The following is a 26,061-nucleotide window of genomic DNA, read 5'->3' as shown; positions in this document are numbered from 1 at the left end:
GGTAAATGAGGCAGAAAAAAATAATTGGGGGCAACGTTTCAGATTAAAGCTTGACCAATTTCCAGACTGTTGGCTATTGATTCTGTTGATTGTGAACACAGGGGAAGGCTGACATACAGTGCACCTAATTGCGATTTTATTGACTATCATTGTTCAAGAAGGAACTGCAGATGTTGTTTCCTTTCTCCTTTCTTCTCCCTGCCCCCCCACCCCCCCCCCCCCCCCCCCACCCTACATCAGTCTGAAGAAGGGTTTCGGCCCGAAACGTTGCCTATTTCCTTCGCTCCATAGATGCTGCTGCACCCGCTGAGTTTCTCCAGCAGTTTTGTCTACCTTATTGACTATCATTCTCCCTAGTATTTAAGAGATAGAAGAAGAATGTTTTTCTTTAGTTTTGAAATACAGCATGGAAGCAGGCCCTTTGGCGCACTGAGTATGTGCCGACCAGCGAACACCCCATACACTAGCACTATCCTGCACTGTGGGGACAATTTACAGAAGCCAATTAACCTACAAACCTGTACGTCTTTTGGGATGTGGAAAGAAACTGGAGTAGCCGGAAAAAACAAAAAGGCGTGCATAGTCAGGATCAAACCCAGGTCTCTGGTGCTGCAAGGCAGCAACTCTACTGCTGCATCATTGTGCCGTTCTCAAAGGGTTATGGTTATTTTGGAATTTTTCTGCCCAAAAAGCTGGGAATGCTGAATCGCAAGCCAAGATAGACATATTTAGACTAGAAACAAGTCAAAGGTTGGGGAGGACGGGCATAAAAGTGGAGTTGAAGCTAAGATCAAATCAGCCACGATCTTATTCAAATGTGTAGCAGTCTTGATGGGCCATTTGGCTGACTTCCGCTTCCATTTCCCACATTCTTATGTTTTTAAAACTACATTCCTTCAATCCCACAATTATTCAAAGACATATCAGATATAACCTCTCCAAAGTTTTAACAAACAGCCTTAGGATTGTAGGCAGAATTGAAGTATACACTTCAGCTTGGGCTAAGTTATTGTTGTTACAGAGATACAATTTAAATTCCTGACCTTCATGCTCCTTGCATTGTTAAACCTTTCTGCTCCTTTCAAAGTTTCTGCACTAACAGCTCCAAGCTCTGTTATTGGATTATTTTTAAAATATATATTTTTAATAAGACAAAAATCAGAGACATTTTCGATGAAATACCTTTAGAGTCACATACTCCAATGTCACGCAAGAATCATACTCCAATGTCACACAAGATAGAGATGGATAAATTCATTGAAGTCAATCTCCAAGGGGCAGTCCAGCTTAGCGGTAGGACAAGTCAAAGATAGGACTGCCAGACTAAGGTGCACTTTCCTAATTTTGACCTCTTCTTAAATTCAGCCATCTATAATATTGCCAATCTTTAGCAACAATTCCTTATACTCTCATATAATTTCAGTTTTTGTATTTCTAAAATTTCAACATTTATACTGTTATTCATACACAATTATTATAGCTGTAATGTCTGAGAAGCTGACATCGGGTATTGTCTATGAGGGGTTTACACATTCACCCAGCGACCACGTCGGTTTCTTCAGGTGTTCCAATTTCCTTTTTTTTTTGTCCTAAAATGAGTTTGAAGGTTAATTGGCCTGTGTAAATTGCCCCTAGTGTGGGTGCACCCTAGCAGTGCAAAGTGGGATAACATTGAAGGAGTGGGTGGTGTGGTCTCAGTGGCACATGCTGTGTCTTTCAATCAATCAAAACTACTTAACACTTGGATTTCGGTTTTGTTTTCAAAAGGTGCCTAATTTCTTTCATCATCATCTTTCAACGTAAAGATACCATCACTCATACTTTACAAGACTCCTTTCTCAAGCTTTCCAAATTGTAACCAATGCTTTCCTATCTTGGTCCAGTAAAATAAAGTTTGGTAGGCTTAGAGTCAGAAGTTCAAGAATTAATTCTCCACTTCTTCAGGCTGCAAAGCCTGCGTAAAGAACAAAACAACAATGTTCCCCTTGTCTGCTTTCACATAACACCCATCTGCTTTTGTCACTCAACTCCCTCTCCACCACCTCCCCCTCCACCACCTCCCTTACCCATCTCCTATTGTTCATTATCCTTCACCTTTTCTCCGATTATATATCGGCTTCAGTCTCACCCCACCACTCTCCTCTTCATAAAGGCTATCTTCCCTCTCCACTCTCAGTCCTGATGCAGGGGTTTGACCCGAAACATCGACAGTTCCTTGCCTCCCCCACAGATGCTACTCAACCAGCTGAGTTCCTTCAGAGATTTTGTTTTGCTTCCGAGTCATGCATCTGCAGTCTCTTTTGCCACAAGAAATGGATAATTTAGATTCAAGATTCAAGAGAGTTTATTGTCATGATAGGACAATGAAATTCTTGCTTTGCTTTAGCACAACAGAACACAACATGACTACAGAACAGATCAGTGTGTCCATATACCATTATATAAATATATACACACATGAATAAATAAACTGATAAAGTGCAAAATAAACAGATAATAGGTTATTAATGTTCAGGGTTTTGTCCGAGCCAAGTTTAATAGCCTGATGGCTGTGGGGAAGTAGCTATTCCTGAATCTGGTCGTTGCTGTCTTCAGGCTCCTGTACCTTCTACCTGAAGGTAGCGGGGAGATGAGTGTGTGGCCAGGATGGTGTGGGTCCTTGATGATACTGCCAGCCTTTTTGAGGCAGCGACTGCGATAGATCCCCTCGATGGAAGGGAGGTCAGAGCCGATGATAGACTGGGCAGTGTTTACTACTTTTTGTAGTCTTTTCCGCTCCAGGGCGCTCAAGTTGCCGAACCATGCCACAATGCAACCAGTCAGCATGCACTCTACTGTGCACCTGTAGAAGTTAGAGAGAATCCTCCATGACAAACCGACTCACCGTAATCTTCTCAGGAAGTAGAGGCACTGATGTGCTTTCTTAATAATTGCATCAGTGTTCTCGGACTTTATTATCATCTTGCTGCCTTGATGCCATCAAAAAGCCACAACGAACAATCCACCTATTTCCTTCGCTCCATAGATGCTGCTGCACCCGCTGAGTTTCTCCAGCATTTTTGTGTACCCACAACAAACAATTGTTGACTACAAACTTTAAAATTAAGATTCTTTAAAAACCACTCTGCATTTGCTCTAAATATCATTTTATTGATTCAATATTTTCAAAATATTGCTCTACGTTAATGCACGACTCAATTGGCAAGCGTTTCAAGGAGTTAATGAAGGAACAGTCCTGTTTGTGCCCTTCATTTAGTCATCCGCTGGACCAACAGCTGAAATCTTGATCCTATATTTCTTCCTTCGGTCTTATTGTCTCTCTATTATTTTCAAATTCTGTAGATCTACGAGTCATAGTCATACAGCATGGATACGGGCCCTTCAGGTCAACATGCCCATGTCAACCAAGAAGCCCTATCTACACTAGTTCCACCAGCCTGAGTTTGGCCCATATTCTTCTAAATCTCTCCTATCCACGTACCTTCCCAAATGTCATTTGAGGTTTGCAACTAAAATGCACAATAGAAATACAAGTACATCCTTGAGATGGCATGCTTTCTCCTGTAAAGATGAAGTCTAAAGTATTGCATGCTGTATCATGGCTCAGAAGAAAATATAATAGCATTAAAAAAATGGCATCCTAAAAAGAAATGTATTACGAAATAAATGAGTCCGCAATTATTTATTTGCTGACTTAAATAACCATATAACAATTACAGCACGGAAACAGGCCATCTCGGCCCTACAAGTCCGTGCCGAACAACTTTTTTCCCTTAGTCCCACCTGCCTGCACTCATACCATAACCCTCCATTCCCTTCTCATCCATATGCCTATCCAATTTATTTTTAAATGATACCAACGAACCTGCCGCCACCACTTCCACTGGAAGCTCATTCCACACCACTACCACTTAAATAAATGCTGTGTTTATCTAAGTCAGCATATAAACGCAAAACTTGAGAACACTTAGTTGATATTATTGAGTTGAGAGCTTTACTTTATTTGCACCCCAAATGTTGTTAGGTAAATAATCTAGTTACTTTTTTCAATCCAGTTTATTGAATTGGAAGATATTAGTTCAAATTAATGGACCACTGATTCAAGTCTACAGTTCATCTTGTAACTGAGCTCCTTGACTCAATCAAATCCTTATCCGGGCGAAGTACAAAATAGAGGCCAGGCATTTTTCCCACAGAGAGCGAAAGAATAAATCAAACTGATAGGAGATTTATCCTTGGTTGCTTTTGTAAAGTTACCAGAAATTGATTATACAACAGGTCACCTGCTTCTCCAGTTTGGACACACAGCATTGAGGATGTTAAAAAATAGGAGGCATTCATTTAATGTTTGAAGATTAATTAAAAAACAAAAATATAAATGAAAGGCTTTTTTTTAATGCCTTTCAACAAAGTATTGTCAGCAAAAATAAATACAAAAAAATCCTTGAGGATGAATCAGATATTTAAAAATTCCATCATTGAAAATGAATGTGCAACCATGATTAATAAAGAAATACTTCCCACAAATCACTCCAGATGAAAGGAAAACGTATATACTTTTGGAGGTTTGATCCAAGGAGGCACGAAGATCGTATGTGCTCATGGTCCACACTTCCTGCTGTTTCCATTCACCAAAAACAAACTTGGAGCCATTTTTCCCACAGATTTCTTGCTGTTGCAGGTTGAACCACATCCTGAATTCAAACAGAACTTCAGATCCTCGACGCTTGTCATTGCGGTTTATTTTAATGTGATTTTATTTGTGCAGATGTTTCCTTGGATTTTGATGCAGGTCTGTAAGACTGTTGAGTCGGTTCCCATAAATTAATCCTGCAATCGTGTGCAAAAAAAACTTTTTTCCCTTTGGAAAGAAACAATGTTGGTCTTTCAAAAAAAGCAGGTCAGGGAGCACCTCTGGAGAAAATAGGTAGGTGACGTTTTGGGCCAGGACCCATTTTCAGACCAATAAGTGACGTTTCAGGTCGTGATCCTTCTTCAGACTGTTGGGTGACATTACGGATCAGGACCCCTCTTCAGACCGATGCTTGACCCGCCGAGGTGTTGCCTGACCTGCAGAATTACTCCAGTAATATGTGTCTTTTTTCGCAAACCAACAGCTGCAATTTCTGTGTCTAACTGAAGATAGTTTTAAAAAACTTTTAAAATCTGGTCACTACTGTAATGCAAGAACCAGGTCAGCAAATAGAAGAAAGAAAATGAACAGATAATTTGACATTGCTTCATGATGTTACTTAAATGATAAATATTGGCCACAACACCATGTAAAACTTTAGACTTTAGAGATAGGGTGGAAACAGGCCCTTCGGCCCACCAAATCCACGCCAACCAGCGATCACCCCGTACACTAGCACTATCCCACACACCAGGGCCAATTTACAATTTACCAAAGCCAATTAACCTACAAATCTATGCATCTTGTGGGAGGAAACCGGAGCACGAAGAGAAAACCCACAGGGAGAACGTACAAACTCTGTTCAGACAGCGTCTGTAGTTAGGATATAACCCGGGTCTCTGGTACTATAAGACAGCAACTTTACTGCTGCGCCACCCTAAAATTTCACTAGTCTTTTTCAGATAAGGTTGTCACATCAATATGTTTGCTAAACACAAACAATGGATCGTTCAGCACAATACTGGATAATCAAGCTCATAATGAAAATGATCAATATATTAGTTAATCTCCATGTTTCTCTGTTTCTTGAGAGCATCCAGATGTTATTAAAGCAAGTTTCAACAATTAGTTGAAGCACTATTTGCAACATCAGGAATAAATGCCAGTAGATTATTATGGAGTCAATTTTACATGATTCACACTTCCTTGGCATCGGGAAATTCTCATAAATAAATGACAATGCATAACATAATTATAGAAAAGACAAAATGTTATCTTGCACGTGATTTAGTAGAATGGAATTTGATACTTAAAAGCTGTGCTGGGTCTAAAAATAAAAAGACACCAAGTCATTTTAAAGCTGAAAAGATGTTTGCAGTGTATCTTAAAATTAAATTAAATTGTGATTTCTTGTGGTAGTACATTTTTGTTTGATGACAATTTTTCTATATATTCATATAGAAACAATTATAATGATACTCCATCTGAACAAAAAAAAATCACAGATGAAAAGAGATGAAATGTTTAACTAATGCTATTATGTATGGAACTGCCTTCCACATCCACAAGGAATGCAGCATTCTTCACGGAAGTTGAAACATTTACACACAATATATATTTTTCACTTCCAATGAAACATTCCATCCGTCATCTGGGTCTTGGGTCTAATATATAGGAAGTAGAAGAGCAATTTTTCAGTGTGTTCAAAATCTTTATCATTCTTGTTTTCTCAGTCTTATCCTAAAATCCATCTTCACTTGATACACTGCTCTATGTTGGGCATAGAACATGAGAAATAGGAGCAGGAGTTGGGCATCCGGCTCTTGGGGATTGCTTCGTCATTCATCCTGATCATGACTTATCATCTACCTCAGCGCTATTTTGCAGCCCTATCCATACAGCCTCTGAAAGGAGGACACCGACAGCTTCGCTTGGCCAGACTGACTCTGCAACACCACCACGACAATGGGTCTTTATGGCCAGCTGCACTTAAAGCAACTCAGACTTTGAAAATAGTGCCAAACCTGGCCAATCTCAAATATGGCATCAGTAGACTCTTTCTGTACACTTTGTATTTAATTGAGGATTGTGCTTATATATAAGCGCAATATAGGCAATACTGAAGTAAAGTAATGTATACTGAATTAGAAGTATTTAAAAAAAATCACTGTACTAATAATAATAAAGAACATTGATTTCCTTCACAGTCATACAGCACAAAAACAGGCCCTTCGGTCTAACTCTTCCATACCAACCAAGAGGCCCATCTAAGCCAGTCCCATTTATCTGTGTTTGATCCATATTCCTCCAAGCATTCCTATCCATGTACCTGTCCAAATGTCATTTCAATGTATTTATTACACATGCCTGAACAACATCCTCCAGCAAGAAATGTCTTTCATGACCAGAAATCTATTGATCTGTTCTGAAGGAACATGATAACTGAGCCTGCACAAACTTATGGGTTAAGGACGACTAAAGATTTACCATTATTTGAAGACATTTCTCTTGCCCTCTGTCCGAAACAGCAATAACCCTTTATCTGGGGCCCTAACCTGGCTGTTGAGCCCTTTAAGAATATTGTATGTTTCCAAGGGGTATCTTTCTCATTCTTCTAAATTCAGAAGAGTACAATCCGAGTTGACTCAATCTTAAATGGCCAATCAACATCCCTGGAAATAGTACTCTGAATCTTTAGATGTTCTGTGACAAGGAGATCAAAACTGCATGCAATAGTCCAGGTGTAGTCTCACTGTGGTCCTATACGAATTTGCAATGATATTTTCTTACCCCGTCATCAAATCCTCTTGTTATATCGGCTATCACATCACTTGCTCTTCTAATTGCCTACAGCGCCTGAATATTGGCCCTCACAGATTTGTACCAACATAACTCAATCCAGTTGAATATCATATTAACCACTCTCTCACCATTTAAATTTCGGTAACATTACTGTTCATCTTAATCTGTCTTTGCTGAGTTCCCAATTCCAAGGCTGACTACTACTTCAGGGAACTTTATAATCCTCTTCCTTTCATTCAATGCTATCTTGCATTGAGACCAATGAGAGTTTGGATATCAAAATCATTTCTCACTTTCATTTCCCTCTCAATGTTATACTGACAACCCTACTAACTGGTTAGATAGTGAGACAAGGAACTGCATTTGCTGGAACCTTGAGCAAGACACAAAGTGCTGGTGTAACTCAGTGGACCAGGCAGCATCTCTGGAGGGAATGGATCGGCAAAGCTTTGGGTCGGGACCCTTCTTCAGTCCTATCTGAAGAAAGGTCCCAACCCGAAACGTCACCTATCCATTCTTGTGCAGATGATACCTGACCTGCTGAGTTCCTCTGGCACTGTGTTTCTCTTAAATGGAGAGGCTATTGTATTTTACATTCTTCACCAAAATATATTTGTTAATTTCTCTTCATTTATAACATTTATTTTATTCACCTATTATGGATTGAAATAATGTGGAAGTAGATAGAGGTAAAAGTTTTCAAATGATTAAACAGATTTGGAATGGTTTATTCATCCATTGAGTTCTGGAGTGGCGAGAGAATGCAGAAGAATGTTGAACCAAATTCCATCCTCCAGCAGCTGTTTAATAAAGCTTGATTACTCTCAAACTAGTGAAGCTAGTGAATACATTTTGTTGTACACTATAAACTTATTTATCTTCTAATTGCAGGGACAAAAATTGGGTATGAGCATGGGGAATCAATCAGATTCCGTTCTAACGTTTTGTTCAGCTGAATGTGGTAGATCTTCGTCCAGATCATCTTCATTATATCATGCCAGATACTCCACGATGCACAGTATTCTAGGCAATTATCATAGCAGAAACAAGGAACTGCAGAAGCTGGTTGGCACAAAAGAAACTAAGTGTTGGAGTAATTCATCGGGTCATGCAGCATCTCGGGAGAACATGGATACGAGACGTTTCGGGTCGGCAACCTTCTTCAGACTGTTCGTAGGGGGATGGGAAGAAAGCTGGAAGAGAGTAGAGGCAGGACAAAGCATGGCAGGCAACAGGTGGACACATGCGCGGGGTGGGTTTGATAGACAGATGATTGGAACAAAGGGCAGAGATCAAACCATAGCAGAGATATGGTTCATAACCCTATAATCCCATAACCTGGTAAAAGCTGTACAGCAAATATAGAGGCTCCTTGCTATGAGTGACCCTGGTGACAGACATATCTATGCAGAGATCTTGCTGGTGGTAATCAGACATGAACTCTTGACAAACAATCTGACAATCTTATTGTTTAAGAAAGAACTGCAGATGCTGGAAAAATCGAAGGTAGACAAAAATGCAGGAGAAACTCAGCGGGTGAGGCAGCATCTATGGAGCGAAGGAATAGGTGACTTTTCGGGTCGAGACCCTTCTTCAGACTGATTGTACCTGTTCTTATTGTACCTGTTAATCCAATTGTACATGTGTTCCTATAAATCACAATGATTGCAGCACTCCCTTGGATTATCCATCTGTTTACATAGCTGGAAAAATAACAAGCCCTCATGTGTGACAGCATTCATGTCATTAGCTTTATCCATAGATAGCCTTAACGCTGCAGAGGCAAGCAACACAGTGCTTAAGACAATTTTATTATATCTATTTATTTTTTTATTGCACAGCATTGCTCACAGAGCTAGATCTGGTTTTATTATCCATTTCAGGTTTATGGCACATCATGGCTTGATGTCATTGCCAGAAGCAAAAGCAATCAGAAGCTGCCAGGACAGCCTCCTGGAAATGTGGTTACCCATAAATGGACAAGAACTTCTGCATGGGTCAATCAAAACTTGAGAGGGAAGAAAAAGGTCAATAGCAGAAGGGAGTAAGTTTATCACATTAACTATTTAACAATTAGTACACTGCTTTCGTCTTCTCAGCAAGACGGCAGGTTATCCAATCATTCCAATTAAACCTGCGGTATGTACTGTCACTGACTAGGAACGTGGCCCAAAGCTTTCCTTAAAAAAAACAACCTCGTGTACAAAGGACTATATAGGCATCAATCCACAGGCTGAACCGCCATTTCTCAGATATACAAGTAATGAGTGAGGAACAATGGTGTAGCCGGAAGAGCCGCTGCTTCACAGCATCTGAAACCCAAGTACAATCTCAGCCTTGGGTGCTGTCTGTGTGGAGTTTGCACGTTCTCCTTGTAATTGCACGGTTTTCTTCTGGATGCTCCCATTTCCTCACTAATCCCAAAAATGTTGAATTTGGTAGATTAATTGGGCAATCCTGGGTGGTGTGGACATTGAAGGGAGTTCAAGAGAAATTGGGAAGAATAAAAAAGGAATAATTTAGGATTAGTGTAAAATGGTTGATTGATGATCGTGTGGACGAGATGGAGAGAAGGATTTGTTTCTGTGCCGTATTTCTTTATAATTCTACAACAAAATATTTTAATATTTCTGCTCAAGAGAACTTTATGATGCAAAAATATATGTACCATGGCTATGCAAAGTAATGCAATGAGTTCTAATACTCATACTAACCACCAGCAAAATAAGGGAAATATTTTAGAATTGTGAGGAATAGATCACATGCCATTGAAGGCTGATCTGATAAATGGCCCTCAAATAGAACATAAGTTAATGGTCCCAAAAATCACCAGAATTGTTATTTTAACCTTCTTTCCGTTTGCACCTTATCAGAAGCACTCATATCCCATTGGCTTAAGGTTAACGGTTCGACCCCAATATTAGGGAAAGTATAAGACATTTGAAAAGGTGCCATTAAAGTCATTGCACATGCTTCAAACGAGCTGTGGAGATCACCCACTATTCTGAACAACATTTAAACCATAATTGCCACCATGGAAAACAGGTAAACAATTTTGCGCGTCATTACTGCTTGAGTCATCCGCTAATGCACAAATGGCATCATTTCATGAGGCAAACATTGGACGTGAAGCATTTTACAGTATTAATCACAGCATCAACATGAGCAGTGGATCTGAGGTTGGCTGGGAATGAGAAGAGATCGAACAGACCAAGTCATTCAGCGTGTTCTTGCATGGCTTCAAGTAGATGGCTCAGAGACATTAATGGATGCTTTGAGCAAGCAACATTCCAGCACATGGTGAAGAGATCTTCACACAGGGACAGGTAATGAACATTACGATCCACATGCAGAAATGTCAGTGTGCTTTTGAAGACATTTCTTCAAAAATGCCATCACTTTCAAGCTGATTTTAATTATTGCTCAATTTAGCAATATAAATGAGTGGTGAAGTATTATTACTTCATTTTGTACTATATGTGTATTTCATCATAAATTTACACAGAAAATTGTATTCCTCGTAAATACAATTGCACAATTTAGGCTTTTTGCTGGACAAAATGTTTAGAAATTTTTTAATTACAAATATATCTGATAGGAAAGGTTTGATCATAAGATATACGAGCAGAGTTAGGCCATTTGGCCCTTCAAATCTACTTTGCCATCCGATCATGGCCAATTTATTTTTCCCTCGCAGCCCCATTCCCCTCCCTTCTCCCACACACCCATTGACACCCTTACACATCAAGAACCTGTCAATCTCAGCTTCAAAAATACCCAACGATGTACTCCTCAACCGTGTGTGACCATGAATTCCACAGATTCACCACCCTCTGGCTAAAGAAATACCTCCTCATTGAGGGGTTTGGAGGCATATGGGCTAAATGCAGGCAGATGGGACTAGGATGGGGCATCTTGGGCCGAATACGTTGGGCCAAAGGGCCTGTTTCCATGCTGTATGCTATCTAAGATGACTGGGAGACATCTAGTGATCTTGTTGGTGCAATTTTTCTATTAGATTAAAAATGGTTAATTATTTGTTCTCAACAATCAAAATCTAGGACATTATTTCAAACAACAAACAGTTCAAAGTTTACTTAAATGTTGATTTGATTAACTGGAACAGAATCAAATATGAAATTTAGTTTAAATTATGTCTAAAGCTAATGATCGCGCAATTGCTCTACTATGTTAAACAACAACATGAAAACAGTGCATGGCTCTAATGTTTTCAAGATATTACAACAGATTGTGATTTTTCTCTTTCCATTTACCAGGAGGTAAATTGATTGAGTTACCACACTTTCACAGGCTGTGCACTAAACACATTATTGTGCTATTTATGGCTATTTCCAGGGTCAGTAGTTAGATTATTTGTAGGATGCAGCCACATAGGACTTGACAACACAAGGTGCCCCTGACCTCACCTTGGAACATTTCCTTTATTTCTCACTGTGAACTTTACCTTGTACACCTTTTCATTTCAAGTGCCGATCAAGCCAGCAATCTTTTTCATTTAATAGATCCAGGGAAAAAAAAGTAGGGTTGTGATCAGTTTTTCAACAGCTTTTACACATCAGCCTGGATTACTCTAAAGCTTAACAAATAAAAATCCACAGATGCTATAAAATGAAAACCAGGTAAGGCTTATGATAAGGGGAAGTTTAGGCAGATAAATTTGGGGTGATGACCTTGCCTCAGCGTGAACCTTGCCTCAACCTCCTCACCGAAGACTCCCGAGCCAAAGACTCGCATATTTCTCAGTCTCGAGCCAAAGACTCGCACTTTTCTCAAAACTCTCGAGCAAAAGACTCGCACTTTAATCACAAGGCACTTCCCTCGACAAGGCCGCTCCACGACAGACCGTTCCCCTATAGCAAACCTTGCTTATATTGGCTGATAAATTGACTAATTACCGAACTTATCGATTTGCTAATTAAATTCCTCAGCCAATCCCTGCACTCACTCCTTCACCTGCTGCTCCTCTGCCGACCTTGAAGGTATGTGTTGCAGGTTGGCCCCAACCGGTTTTTAAATCACCCACTCCTGAAAAAAACACTGGAAGCAAGCTACCAGAGATGCATGCAGATATCACATTAAAAGTAAGTAGATCCAGAAATGGAAACGTTACAAGGAGCTTAAAAAGGTTAGGGGGTGAAGGAATGACAAGATCATTCAAGCACCAAAGACCTACCACAATGCCAATTACTGGTCGGAAGCCTGAACTGCGAAAACAAATAGTTGGCAAATGAATTTCAATCCCACTTTCCTTTCTTATCAGATTCCACCATCTGTGCCCTTTTGTTTTATCTACTTATCACCTCCAGTCTTGAATATTAACCCCAACCTTTTCAACTCCCCTCTCTTGTTTCACTCCTTCTTACCCGGTCCACCTTTCCCTTCTCAGCTCTGCTCCACCCCTTTCCCTCATTTATTTCTGCAAGCCATCATCCCTCTACTCCATCCATCTGAAGAAGACCCCGTACCTAAAATGTATTCAGTTAATTTCCTTCCACTGAGGTTCTCTCTCCCCCCAAGTGTTAATACAGATGTAGACACTGTAGTCTCACACAAAAATCGTGGCATCGAGAGTTAATTATTCGAGGCCAAAGGGCATTTATGCAAAGCATTTTTAACGTCATATATTTATGTCCAACATGACCCAATGCAGCCCTTTGGTAAAGATATGGATCGACAAACTAGTCATTGACGTTCTGAAAGCTCCCCTAATGAATCAATTTAGTAATTTCTTGAACCCAAACAGAAATTAAACTATTACCTTTGTATAATAGCAATTATCTGCCTTATAAAGACAGTGGCACAATAAGCTATTCTAGTTGTTATGAAACTGCGCGTCAGTTTATTTATCGTTAGTTGGTACTTAGAAAGCAGCTGGTCTCTTTTGGTGCTACAAAGGAAAAAACATCTGTATTTTTGTGTGCCAAAGTTGTCAGCTATTATCCGAAACCACAGGATGAATCTGAAAACTTCATGCACACATATCTATCTCCTGTCTTTTACTGCTTGCTGTCGCACCAGTGTGTTACAATTGACTAGATACTCCTTATAAAATGAATAGCAGCCTTAATTGGAACACACCTTAAATGATAGACATCACGAGTTCAGGTCCTTTGATATATCAAAGCAAGAAACAGTATTCCCACGTTAAGGCGGCAATGCTTTTGTGGACATGCAACCATGAACTTTATAATACATAACGTATCTAAATGCCAAGTCCATAAATAAATCTATTGAAGTATTCAAGCAGAAATGCGATAATTCAAAATTTTAGAACAGTGCTAAAGTTGTTTCGTAGGAGCTTGTAGCCATTTCACCTTCGCATTCCCAATTCCAATTTTAAAGCTGTACTAATAAATTATATTTTTACAAACTAGTTTTTCACTTCCTTTTCTAATTACCAAATACTGCAACAAAACTTGTCAAATTCATGACAAACCTTTATCCTCCCAATATTTATGCCTCCATCTCATGCAATATGTCCATTCTTTCTCAACAGAAAAAAAGCTTCAAGAATAAAAACAGAGAATGTAAATTTGTAAAAGACACGCAAGAGGGGCAAGAACAATTAGTAAGAATAATTCAGAGGATGGAGTGTAATTAACCAGAAGGTGGCAGGTAGTGGTGCTAGTTTGGCAATTGCACACTTGGGGTGAACAAGATAGATGTTCAGGTGCTTTTGGCCATTTGTAGCATGCTCGCACATAGAGTGTCATTAGTCAGTGTTCCAGGTAGGATATGTATAGGTCAAAGTGCTCAAGAGTACACAGGGCAAAACCTTGGTGGCGGAAAGGGAATAGAACACACAAGCCTTTGCTTGCGAGAGAACACCCACATTTTGCACAACTCATAATAAAAGCAGTGGGTGTTTTTAGTTTTTAAAGTAAAATTACATTACTTTTTCAAAGTAGTTTATCGTCACATACACCTAGATACAGTCACGTTCGTTTTTTTTGCATACAATTCATAGGTAAGCACAATCATATCCAAATAATAGGAGTATAAGAATAGTGGATTAGGCTGAGGCAGTATAAGGGTTCTGGCACCTGCAGCAGAAGTCTTTGCAATTTGACCAAAATATTGCTCTGACAAACTGCCAAATAATTTCTCATTAACAGCTATGTGTCATCATCATTTAATCATTTAAAAGAAATTAAAATCAAAAATGCCAAGAATCAATAGACAATAGAAAATAGACAATAGGTCTCAGTTTCAGGCTCCAAGATCTTCTTCCCGACGGCAGAAGCAAACAAATCTGTGAAACCCAGAGGCAAGATGATAGAAAAAGAGTAAACACAAGAAAATATTTCTGCACAGGAGCTTTTGCACAATATCCTATAAACATATATATAGATGGGCAAATAATGCATATTGTCCAAAAAAGATTCCTGGAAGAACAGCTCAAAAGGACATACATTTTGCCAGTGAATCAATTGCACGCAATTGGAACATCTAAACATTTTGACTTCATAGCTCGTTGCAGCTTCAAATTCTTCATTAAAGTATTTCAACTGAAAAGCTCATTTGGCCCATCAAAGGGCTTGTGTTAACCTTCTTGTGGAGGCAGTTAATAATTCAAGGAACAGTCCTGTGAGTTTCAATGCGATTCCAAAGACTTTGGAGAAGAGAAGAGCTACTTTAGCAACATAAAGGATGCATTCTGCTCATTCTCAAAGATACCCATTTTCTAAACCATTATCAAGGGAATTACAATAAATGAGAAGAATGGTCTTTTTAAAAAGCAAAATAAATAAAGCACGTTATAGAATGGCATTGAGTAATCTTGGCCTTATATCTATTGACATCTCCAAAATCTCAATGAGAGAAATGTGTCCTGTGCTCTATTTAAAAATAATTTAAGATTGCATTGTCAATTAAAACCAGGAAATATATCTCTCAAATCTCTTATTTTTCAGTATTCCACACAACTTCCCAATTTCATAGCTATCATGTACAATGAAACAAGAATTCAATCATTATTTTAGAGCAGTCCTTTTGGAATTTCTAAGGTAGTTAACTGAGGCCAATACTTGTTACTCACACAATTCCAGGGACCTTTAAGATTTGGAAGTCATAAAATAGCACTGGGTGGGAGAGCATTCTCTCAAAGCAGGAAGTAATTTTCTTGGCAAATTCACATCGTCCAGTAATTTGCCTTGCAATTAAATGCTTTTCACTCGCAAAGATGGCAGCTAACTTCACAATAAATCATTACTTATTTTGTGAGGAATGTATTAATATTGTTTTGTTTCCTATGGTTCATTGCAAAGTTATGTACAGCTTTGAAGAAAAATAAATCCATTTAGCACTTGAAATAGCATGTTCATAAAAAATAAGTACAGCTATTTGTGTGCTCCAGAAGTTGGATGCAGAAGTCATCAAGATAATGTTTAACTCTTAAAATGAAAAATAAGGTTGTGCTAATCATTTGTGTAAATCAGCATAGCCAAATAAATTCATCACATGCCCAGTAAGCATCTGATCTATTGATTCAGATCAAATCTGAACACCATGGAATCAGTTACTTCAAATATTTAATTAGAAGTTCCATTAATTGGATTGGCAGTCTATTGGCTACTAACTCCTTCCGGAAGCTCACCAATACTATTTGAAGCTTGTCACATCAGTATGTATGGATGATATCCTTCCTCTATTTCAAAGCTTCTGTGATCATGAAGTAATAATCAGGAATAAAAGGATACATACATCCCACCTTGTGTGAAATGGAATCCCTCCCCACGAGGGAGAGTGGTGCAAAACTCACTCCTGCTCGGCAGTGGCATTGGGTGGCAGAGTGTAACAGCTGCCTCACAGCATCAGAGATCCCGGTTCTATCCTGATCTTAGGTGCTGCCTGTGTGGAGTTTGCACATTCTCCCCGTGAGCGCTGGGGGTTTCGCCAGGGTGGTCCGGTTTCCTCTCACATCCCAAAGATGTGCAAGTCTGTAGGTTAACTGGCCTCTGTAAATTATCCCTAGTATGCAGAGAGCATGTGCAACAGCAGTATGACATAGGAGTGGGAATGGGAGATCGATGCTCAGCTTGGAACTGGCCGAAGGGCCGGTTGCCATGCCGTATCTTTCAAGTCAAACCAACCTCTCTTCCATTGACTCAATCTATAATCATGCTGTCTCGTCAAGGTCATCAGCATAATAAAGGACGAGTCTTGATTCATCCTGCCTCTTCAGTCTTGTCCCGTGAGGCATGCGGTGCAGAAGTGTGAAAACACATACCTCCAGATTCAGATTCTTTCCATCCATCATCAGGCAACTGAACAATCATATCAACAACTAGGGAATGGCCCTCAGGTACCATCTACCTCATTGGAAACCTTCGGACTATCTTTAATCGGACGTTACTGGACTTTATCTTGCACCATATGTTATTCCCTTTATCCTACATCTGTACACTGTGTACGGCTCGATTGTAATCATGCATAGACTTTCCGCTGACTGGATAGCACGCAACACGGTGCACGTTACAATAAATTAAACTAAAACTAGCTAAACAATCAATCAATAGTGGGCAAATCATCCTGGACGTGAAATGAACAGGTTCATCATTCTTCTCTGATCACTGAAATCATTCCCCTCTGATATTTTGCATCCAATTTCTTTTTTTGGTCCATTATTTCACCACAGCTCGACCCAACGGTGATTGCAGGTGTGGAGTGAGAAGACTTCAAATTTTCATCACTCATGTAAAGTATATTCCAGTTTAGAGATACAGAACGGAAACAGGCCCTTCGGCCCACGTCGACCATCGATCACCCATTCACCCTGGTTCTCATCCACTCCCTACACATTAGGGGCAATTTACAGAGGCCAATTAACCCACAAACCCACTCGTCTTTGGGAGTGTGGGAGGAAACCAGAGCACCCGGAGAAAACCCACACGGTCTCAGGGAGAACGTGCAAACTTTGCCGGAGATCATGAGCAAACCCTGGTGACTGGCGTTGTCCCTGTGACCATGTGGGTTTTCGTCACTGTGCTGAGTTCATACAACTAACCGTTATCTGTAGAATCAGCCAGTAAAGATTGTGCATGGTTTAATCCTTAATTTTTCATCTTAGATGTTATTTAAGACTTGTTCTGATTATTAGCAGTGATTTACATTAAAGCTTATCAGTGTATCTGCACAAATAATTGGAGTGGTCTAACTGGAATTTCTGCAATGGAGGCAGCATGTGCACTTAAAATTATATTCACACTGAGTGTGGTTATTCAATGAACACAATCCTAAAATTAATACTGTTTTAAAATTCTGCAAGCACTTATAAAAGGAGTGATATAAAATGGACAAAATTAATCATGTTTAATCTAATCCAAATGGACTTCATTTTACGATATTCAACTTGTGCTTAGGATTGAAAAGGTGTAATTGACATTTCCGCTCTAGAATACCAGCACAATGTTGTCCCTTCCTGGAATACTCTGGAGGCATTTTATTGATCCGACAAGGATAAAAATAATAGCGCAGGCTTAATATGGGATAATATTATCCTGAATGCACTTTGTTCAAACCTGTAGTGCATCTCACTTTCTTGCAGTGTAAAGGGTGTACAATAGACCATTTCAAACAGGTGCAATTATACACAGAGTCACTGCAAACATTTGCACGCAGATTTTTAAGAAATAATGAAAAATGCATTTGACCAAAAAAAATTGCATTTGGAGTTGCTTAGTTTTAAAATAAAATCTGGAATATATCCCCAGCCCCATGAAAGGAATAATTGACAACAAGAACACAGATGGGGTCATGTGAGGAGTTGTGAGGCCACTCCCTGAGATAGATGATGCCCCTCAGTAAGGCGAGCAGAATATTCCATCATCAAAATTCCACATTCGTACAGTAATCTCTGACCTAAAACAACTTTGCTCCATTCCAGTCTCAATGATGAAAATATTCTGCCTCTCGACCTATAGCTGACAGGAAACCATATGTTACTCCCTGCAAACAACAATATTGAATATCCACGTGTTTTAACTCCATACTCTACTGTATCCACTGCACGGCACTCATGATCACCATTTGCACAAAAAAGAATTATGGAAAGTCTAATTGACCCTCTTGTGTCTTTGAAAAATCTTATCTGTAGTCTCTAATTGACCCTCAATGGAACCATGAATGAACCTCAGTAAATAAAGCAGTCCTATGATTAATGGCCCAGATTAGGCCAGACCCAGTGACTATTGGAGTTCCATTGTTTTTTTTATGCTCAACGTTATTCCCAGGGTTTTAACTAGTATGCTATGCCCGCGACCAATAGACCTGTAGAACCAATAGACCTGTAGAAGCAAGCTTAACAGAATAAAGGGTCGGCAGAACAGCACAAATGAACTCCTCCTGAAAACATTTAAGGGGCTATCCCACCAGCATGCGTTTGCATGCGTCTAGCGCGACCAAACGTGGTGGCTTGAGGCGTACGGCCTCGCGGGGCCGGTCCCACTTCCAACCGCGGAGGCGTATGGAGTTGTGGGGGGCTGGTCCCGACATCATACTCACCAATCAGCTGGGCAGGAGGCGGGCCGACTGAATTTGGATGTCACACGGCGTCGGGCGGTGATGTCATCGCTCAACGGCACGCCGGGTGGTGACGTCATCGCGAAACGCCAAGCGCTAGGCGTACGCCGTCAAGACGCTATGTATGGCGTCAAGACGCTGTGTACGACTTCGATACGCTGTGTACGCCCGTCGAGGCGTTGCGTACAGGCTCAATGCGGCTGCGGGCCGACAGGCCGTTGTCGCGCGGGATTTTCGTGCAAGATTTTCGTGCAAGATTTTTGGAACCCCGCGCATGTCGGGACCAGCCCCGCACAACTCCATACACCTCCGCCGATCGAAGTGGGACCGGCCCCGCGAGGCCGTACGCCTCAAGCGACCACGTTTGGTCGCGCTAGACGCATGCTGTCGCATGCTGGTGGGACAGGCCATTTACACCTTTTGCCATCTAATTAGTCAGTTTTGACTGTGATGCAGGCAAATATAATAGCATTATTTAAGAGGCTCTTAGACAGGCACATGGAAATGCAATGAATGGAGGGAGATGGGCCATGTACATGGCAAATGAGATTAGTTTAACTTGGCATCATGTTCCGCATGTAAATCCTGGCTAAAATAGAGCTAAAATAGAGCCAAAATAAAGCAGAGGATTTGTGCATTTACAAGGCCTGTTAGCCATTTCTGTTTAAGAAGCCACAGGCTGCTAGCTGGTGCTGGGAAGTCCAGGTCCCAGATCAGTACCTCAAATAAGGAAGGTCCAAGTATCTTTGTAATTGTTAGTATGTATGAGAATCTTGGAGAGGAACTCCAAGGTATTGTAAATGCATGAGTTTGATTGGATTACTGCAAAGGGATTGTAAATAATGTTGCAAGACAGTTACCCTGCTGTTTGTTGATTGGCCAGAGTGTTAAGCCCTGGCAGAATTGTTTTGTAAATGTTGCATTATTCAGTTAACCTGACATCCTTCTGGAAGCTTCTGGAAGAAGCTTCTGAAAGAAACATTGTTTACGACTCTCTGTAATTGGGTTGGGGAACTGTCAATAATATATTGATGTAATTGATATGTATGATTGGATTGTAAAGGCAGCCACCTCGATGTAGTTCGGCCCCTCAAGGTTTATGGACCTATAAAAGGTAGCCCCCATGTAGATCGGTGTCGATCAAAGATCCTACAGCGAGCAAGATGGTCCACTCAACGAAAAAGACGTAGTACGGTCATGGGCAGATTCATGGGTAATTATAGGTCCCATTTCTGTAACCGGCTTCTGTCTCTGCATCAAAGATCCCATAGGATAATAGTGCAGAGACGGAAGCCGGTTATGGAAACATCCTCGTAAAAATAAAGTTATTTGGGAAAAATCTTCTCCTCATTTTCAGAATTTAAATTTATTAATACAAACTGTTCCCCCGCAACGTTGATTACACTGCGAGTCGGATCGGGTCCGGTTACGGAAATGGATGAAAAAAAGGCCCACGTTCCGTTTCGTTGCATACTACATGTCAGCCCATTGCATTTCGCAGGAGTGGCCTATATTGCTCCGCTATAGGATCTTTGGTGTCGATCTTCTGGAAGGGCCATTGGGACTGCGTGACCTTTTGGGTAGTGTCTGCTTGCACGAGGCTGCAGGGCTTGGCCAGGCAGAGACCAAGAGCGAACGCGCGGTGGTTTAGGTATCGTATAGGGGAATTTGTGTACGTTCTAAAAATAAAGATTAGTTGGCCCAGTGCTTGGGTCAGTGTTTTTACTGAATTAGATTAGGGTGGTAAGCTTTAGGAGCGTATTTACAAGCACAGACGTTGTGAGCTACAGGGCCTGTTGCTGTGCTGTACTGTTCCATGTCCGATGGTTGGCAGTGCTATTCTGTCTGCACGTCTGCAGATGCCTGCACGTCTTTGGAGTGTGAGAGGGAGCCGTAACACCCGGAGGAAACGTACACAGTCACAAGAAAATTTGCAAACTCCAAACAGACAGCACCCGTGGTCAGGATCAAACCTGGGTCTCTTGCACTGTGAGGCAGCAACTCCTCCGCTGTGCCATCCATGCCACTCAATCAACAAGTTACATCTGAGCCATGCAAGAGCAGGTCAAGATATTTGCTATGAAACCGAGTCAATCATCAGCATCACTGCCGTCCACTCTATTCACATCCCGGAGGGCCATTGCTGACAAGAAATTTAATTGGAATGTGTAACCTGCAACAAATGACTTAACACCTGATTCTTCATTGACTTTCTGTCATCTATTAGGCACATATCGGGGAATTTGATGGAATAGTCAACCTATAGTAAACTGCATAACACTTTCAAGATGTTTTACACAACATTTTCAAGATGTTCAATGATGCTTTCAAGATGTTCTACACATGTCAGCTAAACAAACCTACCTTATTGGCTCCTCACTCTCTCAGCAGCATCCCACTCCCTCTGACACTCCTTACAAAGTCAACTGTCATTCCTCATCAAGACTCCTTGGACAGCGCCTCCCAAGTGCATAAACACAACCACCTTGAAGGACAAGGCCAGGTGCATGGGAACCCCACCAAAGTTGCACACCTCCATAGCTTTGAAATGTACCATTGCTTTGTCAATCCAAGGTTTAAATCTTGAACTCCCTACCCAAAACGTCCAAGACAACTTCACTGTTGTATCACCCCCCCCCCCCCCCCCCGTGCCAGCATTCAATCACCCATTCACACTAGTTCTATGTCATCCCACTTTCGCATCCACTCCCCACACACTAGGGGGCACTTTTACAGAGGCCAATTAACCTACAAACCTGCACGTCTTTGGGATGTGGGAGGAAACCGGAGCACCCCGAAGAAAACCATGCGGTCACAGGGAGAATGCGCAAACTTCACAGAGACCAGAGGTCAGGATGGAATATAGGTCTTTGGCGCTGTGAGGCAGAGGCTCTACCAGCTGTGCCATGTGCCGCACTCACAAATGCTGGCATTGCCAGTGCACCACATCCCACAAATGAATAAAGAAAAGACCTACCTTTTCAATCACTCAATGCCTAAGCTTCCCCAAAAAAGCACCTCTCCTTCTCATTGATAAGAGGCAAAGTCATCGTGATTGCCCCATAACAATTATTCATCATTACATAAACTGCACCCGTTCATATGGGTGTCCGCATCACCCATGGCCTCCTATTAGACTTTGCGACGAGAATCTGATTCCACTTCCACTTAATTATAAAAACTGCCTAGTTTCATAATCATAACATTACTCATCCATGCCTGAGCCCATGACATCATTTTCTGCTCCATCCTCTGTTACTATCATCAACCTCATTGAGTATAGAAGTTGGGAGGTCCTGCTGCATTTATATAAGACGTTGGTGAGGCCACATTTAGAGTATTGTGTTCAGTTTTGATCACCATGTTACAGGAAAGATGGTGTCAAGCTGAAAAGGGCACAGAGAAGATTTATGAGCATGTTACCAGGACTCGAGCATGTTACCACGACTGAACTATAGTGAGATGATGATCAGCCATGATCATATTGAATGGCGGTGCAGGCTCAAAGGGCCAAATGGCCTACTCCTGCACCTATTTTCTATGTTTCTATGTTTCTATGAGAGGTCAAGCTGGCTGGGACTTTATTCCTTGGAGCACAGGAGGATGAGGGGTGATCTTATAAAGGAGCATAAAATCATGAAAGCAATAGATTGGGTAAAGATTAGTTTTTTGGCCAGAGCAAGAAAATCGATAACCAGAGGACATAAATTTAAGGTGAGGGGGGAAAGATTTAATAGGAACCTGATTAATAGGTAACTATTTTACACAGTGTGGAAGGTGGATGGAACGAGCTGCCGGAGAAGGTAGTTGAGGCAGTTACCATTGCAATGTTTAAGAACCATTTAGATAGGTGCATGGGCAGGATAGCTTTAGAGGGATATGGGCCAAACGCAGGCAGTTGGGAGTAGTGCAGATGGGGCATGTTGGTCGGCGTGGGCCGGAGGGCCTGTTACCATGCTGTATGACTATCACACTATGACTCTCCCATATTCCAGCCCATGTAAACATCAGCTTATCCCATACTTTCAGCCATATGCCAATTGACCGATTTTTTTAAAGTTCCTGGCTCAGTTGCATCCAGTACAGTTGGGGGCTATGGGTGAGTGGTGGAATATTCGAGGACCAGCCCCCCCCGTGTGACAGGGACCCAACGGGTCCCACTTGGTGTATCTTAACTAAATTTCTCAAGAATGTGCATGGCCTCATTCCCCCTATCTCTGTAAACTCCTCCACCCCTATGGACATAGAACAGCCCAGATTATCTGTGCTGAACATGATGTCAAGATAAACTAATCACATCTGCCTGAATATGATCCATATCCCTCCATTCACTTATTTCCATGTGCCTGTCCAAAAGGCTCTAAAAGGCCACAATCACATCTGCCTCCTACACCACCCCGTCATCACATTCCCTCTGTATAAAATACTACCCTGCGCATCTCCTTTAAACTTTCTCCCTCTCACCTTAAAGCCATGCTCTCCAGACTTGGATATTTCCTCCCTGAAACTTCGGGGTTATGGTCTTCATCCATCTTTGGTCTCCTGTGCTTTTTCAATTCCCATCATTTATTTTCTGCTATATACCCCATTACTATCCAGCTCTCTAAATGCTACAATTTTCCCCCTTAAACCTCTGTGCTGCCTACTGACCGTCCTCTCCTGTAAGACGGTTATTAAAACCCAACTGTAATATCTCAAGTGCCTTTGTGTCAATCCTATAAATGGATGCTTCTATGAAGTGCCTGGGGCCTTATAATGTTAAAGACAATATTTAAAAGGTGTTGTCAGCATCCAGTAACTTTGAATTTAATAGCATCAATAACTCCCCCCCCCCCCCCCCCCCCCCCATTTTTTGTGTATATTGTGTTGTGCCTCTGAGCACCCCAACAATAAACCTTAGTTCCTGGGCTAGATTGGGCTTGGTAAAAGTTCATAATTCATGTACACTGTAATTTGGTAAGACTCTCTATTGATTAAGAAAGTCTTGCCTACAAAACAATGTCATTTCAATCATACATTTGGAAAGCTCCCAGATTTCTGCCAATATTGAGTGACTGATTTAAATGATGGATAAAAAGTAGATATGCTGAAGCAAGATGTGGTGATTAATGAAGGGTATGAATACCAGTGAACTATGTATCATGACTTTCAGAAATGCCTTGATGAAGAGATTAGGAAGGGGAAAAAGAAATTACATTACTACAGAGAATAGAAAAAAGCTTGTCTTCATTGGTTCTTAACTAAAAGCTTTAGAGTGCAAGTAAGTTGAACAAATACATTAACATTGCGAGCTGGATTCAATCAATTTGAATGTGATCTGGAATTTATATTAAAATAAGCTGCACATTTGAAACATGAAATGTGAATGCATTTATGACTCACACTAAACCTATTAACATGCAGATTTCTAACTCAGTCTGTCTTACCACAGAGGTTATAGTGTCCCCCAGGTTCATACTGGAGAAGAATCATCTGAATAAAAAAAACATTTTAGTGCACAAAAAAATTAATAGTTAACCAAATCCAACTCAACTTTCTTGTCAAAAAACAATCTTGTTATGAAGCAATTTAAATGTTTAATTCAATACATTAAACAGATTACTAATGATTTATACCATTTATTCTTTCCAAAGTACAAAGAGTGGAGTGTTTCAGCATACGCTTTATGATTAATTTAATGCTAACAGCCTCAGTAACTGACTGGCTTTTTTCTAAAAGATCAAGCAGAAATGCCCAAATGGTGCAATCAACATAGAAGTACCTAATCACTCATCAGATTGGCTTATTGTACCTCAAATACTTCCTACTGCCTTCACACAAAGCAGCAGGATTTTATTATGTTTTCTTATACAATACTAATTTGATTACCTTGCTCTGCAAACAGAGACACCATGTCAGTTGTAAATGGCTCTCAAAGACAACCCGACAGGAATATTTAACCCTTAAATTCTTGGAAGTTTACTAGAACTGCATGTTTAATACTACCCAACTTCTTAACTTTTGGTACAAAACTCTGCAATTTGAAAAACAGTCAATGATTAACATGCACATAGATGAAGCATTATTTTGAAGATAGACACAAAACGTGGGGGTAGCTCAGCGAGTCAGGCAACATGTTTCGGGACTAATCCCTTCAGACTGAGAGGCAGGGGGGAAGGAAAGTCGAGATATGAAAGGTTCAAAACACAGAGCCGGCACCGATGACCAAGGAAAGGTAGTGCCCACAATGGTCCATTATTGGCTGTGGAAGAGGTGATGACGCAGAGTTATATGGATGCAAACAGTGGAACTAGCTAGGGCGGGGGTGGGGTGGAGAGAGAGGGAATGAGTGGTTACTTGATATTAGAGAAAGCAAAATTATTACTTCTGAGACGCAAGCAGCCCAAGCGAAAATGAGGTGCTGTCTGAGGATGGTAGCAGGGAGTCACTTTCCCTGGGTAGATGTCCACAACTAGAAAACATAGGTTTAAGGTGCGAGGTAAAATATTTAAAAGGGACTTGAAGAACGACGTTTATACACACACACACACATACACACACACACATGTGCAAACATATATGCACATACATATACATATCAACTGCTGCCAAATTTGTGCTGATCTACCGAGCACTCGTGATTTAACTGCTTAGCATTTTATCCACTGATATTTTATGTTTCATGATTCTAAGGTCTTAGCCTGGATTATATCTCGAGACACAGGGACAAGGCAGAATTCAGCAACTAATTCTGCAGTTGTATAACATAAAACAGTTCTGCTGTGCAGTCGCATTGTGCACCGATTTTAATGTATATGTTCTCTTCCTCATCGATCCTTTAGCCAGTTGTGTGCATGAATGTCTATACAGATATCATCTGGGAGTCAAGGTGACACGTATTCTGCCAGCGTTTATAAAAACACGTTGCCTCTTCGGTACAAAACATTCCACATACTATTAATGAGCACTAATTCAGATTACACTTCCAAATTTACAATAGTTACCAGATCAGACTTTGGGACAAATATGGCCTTTGCTAATCATTAAAATGTACAGATCTAGGGAACTACAAAATTAATAGATAATACGTGAATAACCATGACTGC

At 40.7% G+C, this 26,061-nt stretch overlaps 1 protein-coding gene and 1 long non-coding RNA gene across 2 annotated transcripts in view; both read right to left on the bottom strand.

Moving 5' to 3' along the window:
• The window catches only part of wwox (WW domain containing oxidoreductase), a 1,040,919-nt gene that overhangs the window by 503,433 nt on the left and 511,425 nt on the right, over positions 1 to 26,061 (bottom strand). The window lies entirely within an intron of this gene.
• On the bottom strand, positions 1,654 to 14,299 carry LOC116982580. Its single transcript, XR_004414500.1, has 3 exons — positions 14,289 to 14,299; positions 7,637 to 7,638; positions 1,654 to 1,778 (listed from the first exon to the last, which is right to left on the bottom strand). It is a non-coding gene; the product is annotated as an uncharacterized LOC116982580 (long non-coding RNA).

The sequence above is a fragment of the Amblyraja radiata genome, chromosome 17 (genome assembly GCF_010909765.2).
Source record: "Amblyraja radiata isolate CabotCenter1 chromosome 17, sAmbRad1.1.pri, whole genome shotgun sequence".
NCBI lineage: Eukaryota > Metazoa > Chordata > Chondrichthyes > Rajiformes > Rajidae > Amblyraja > Amblyraja radiata.
This window is presented reverse-complemented; position numbering and strand designations above follow the sequence as displayed.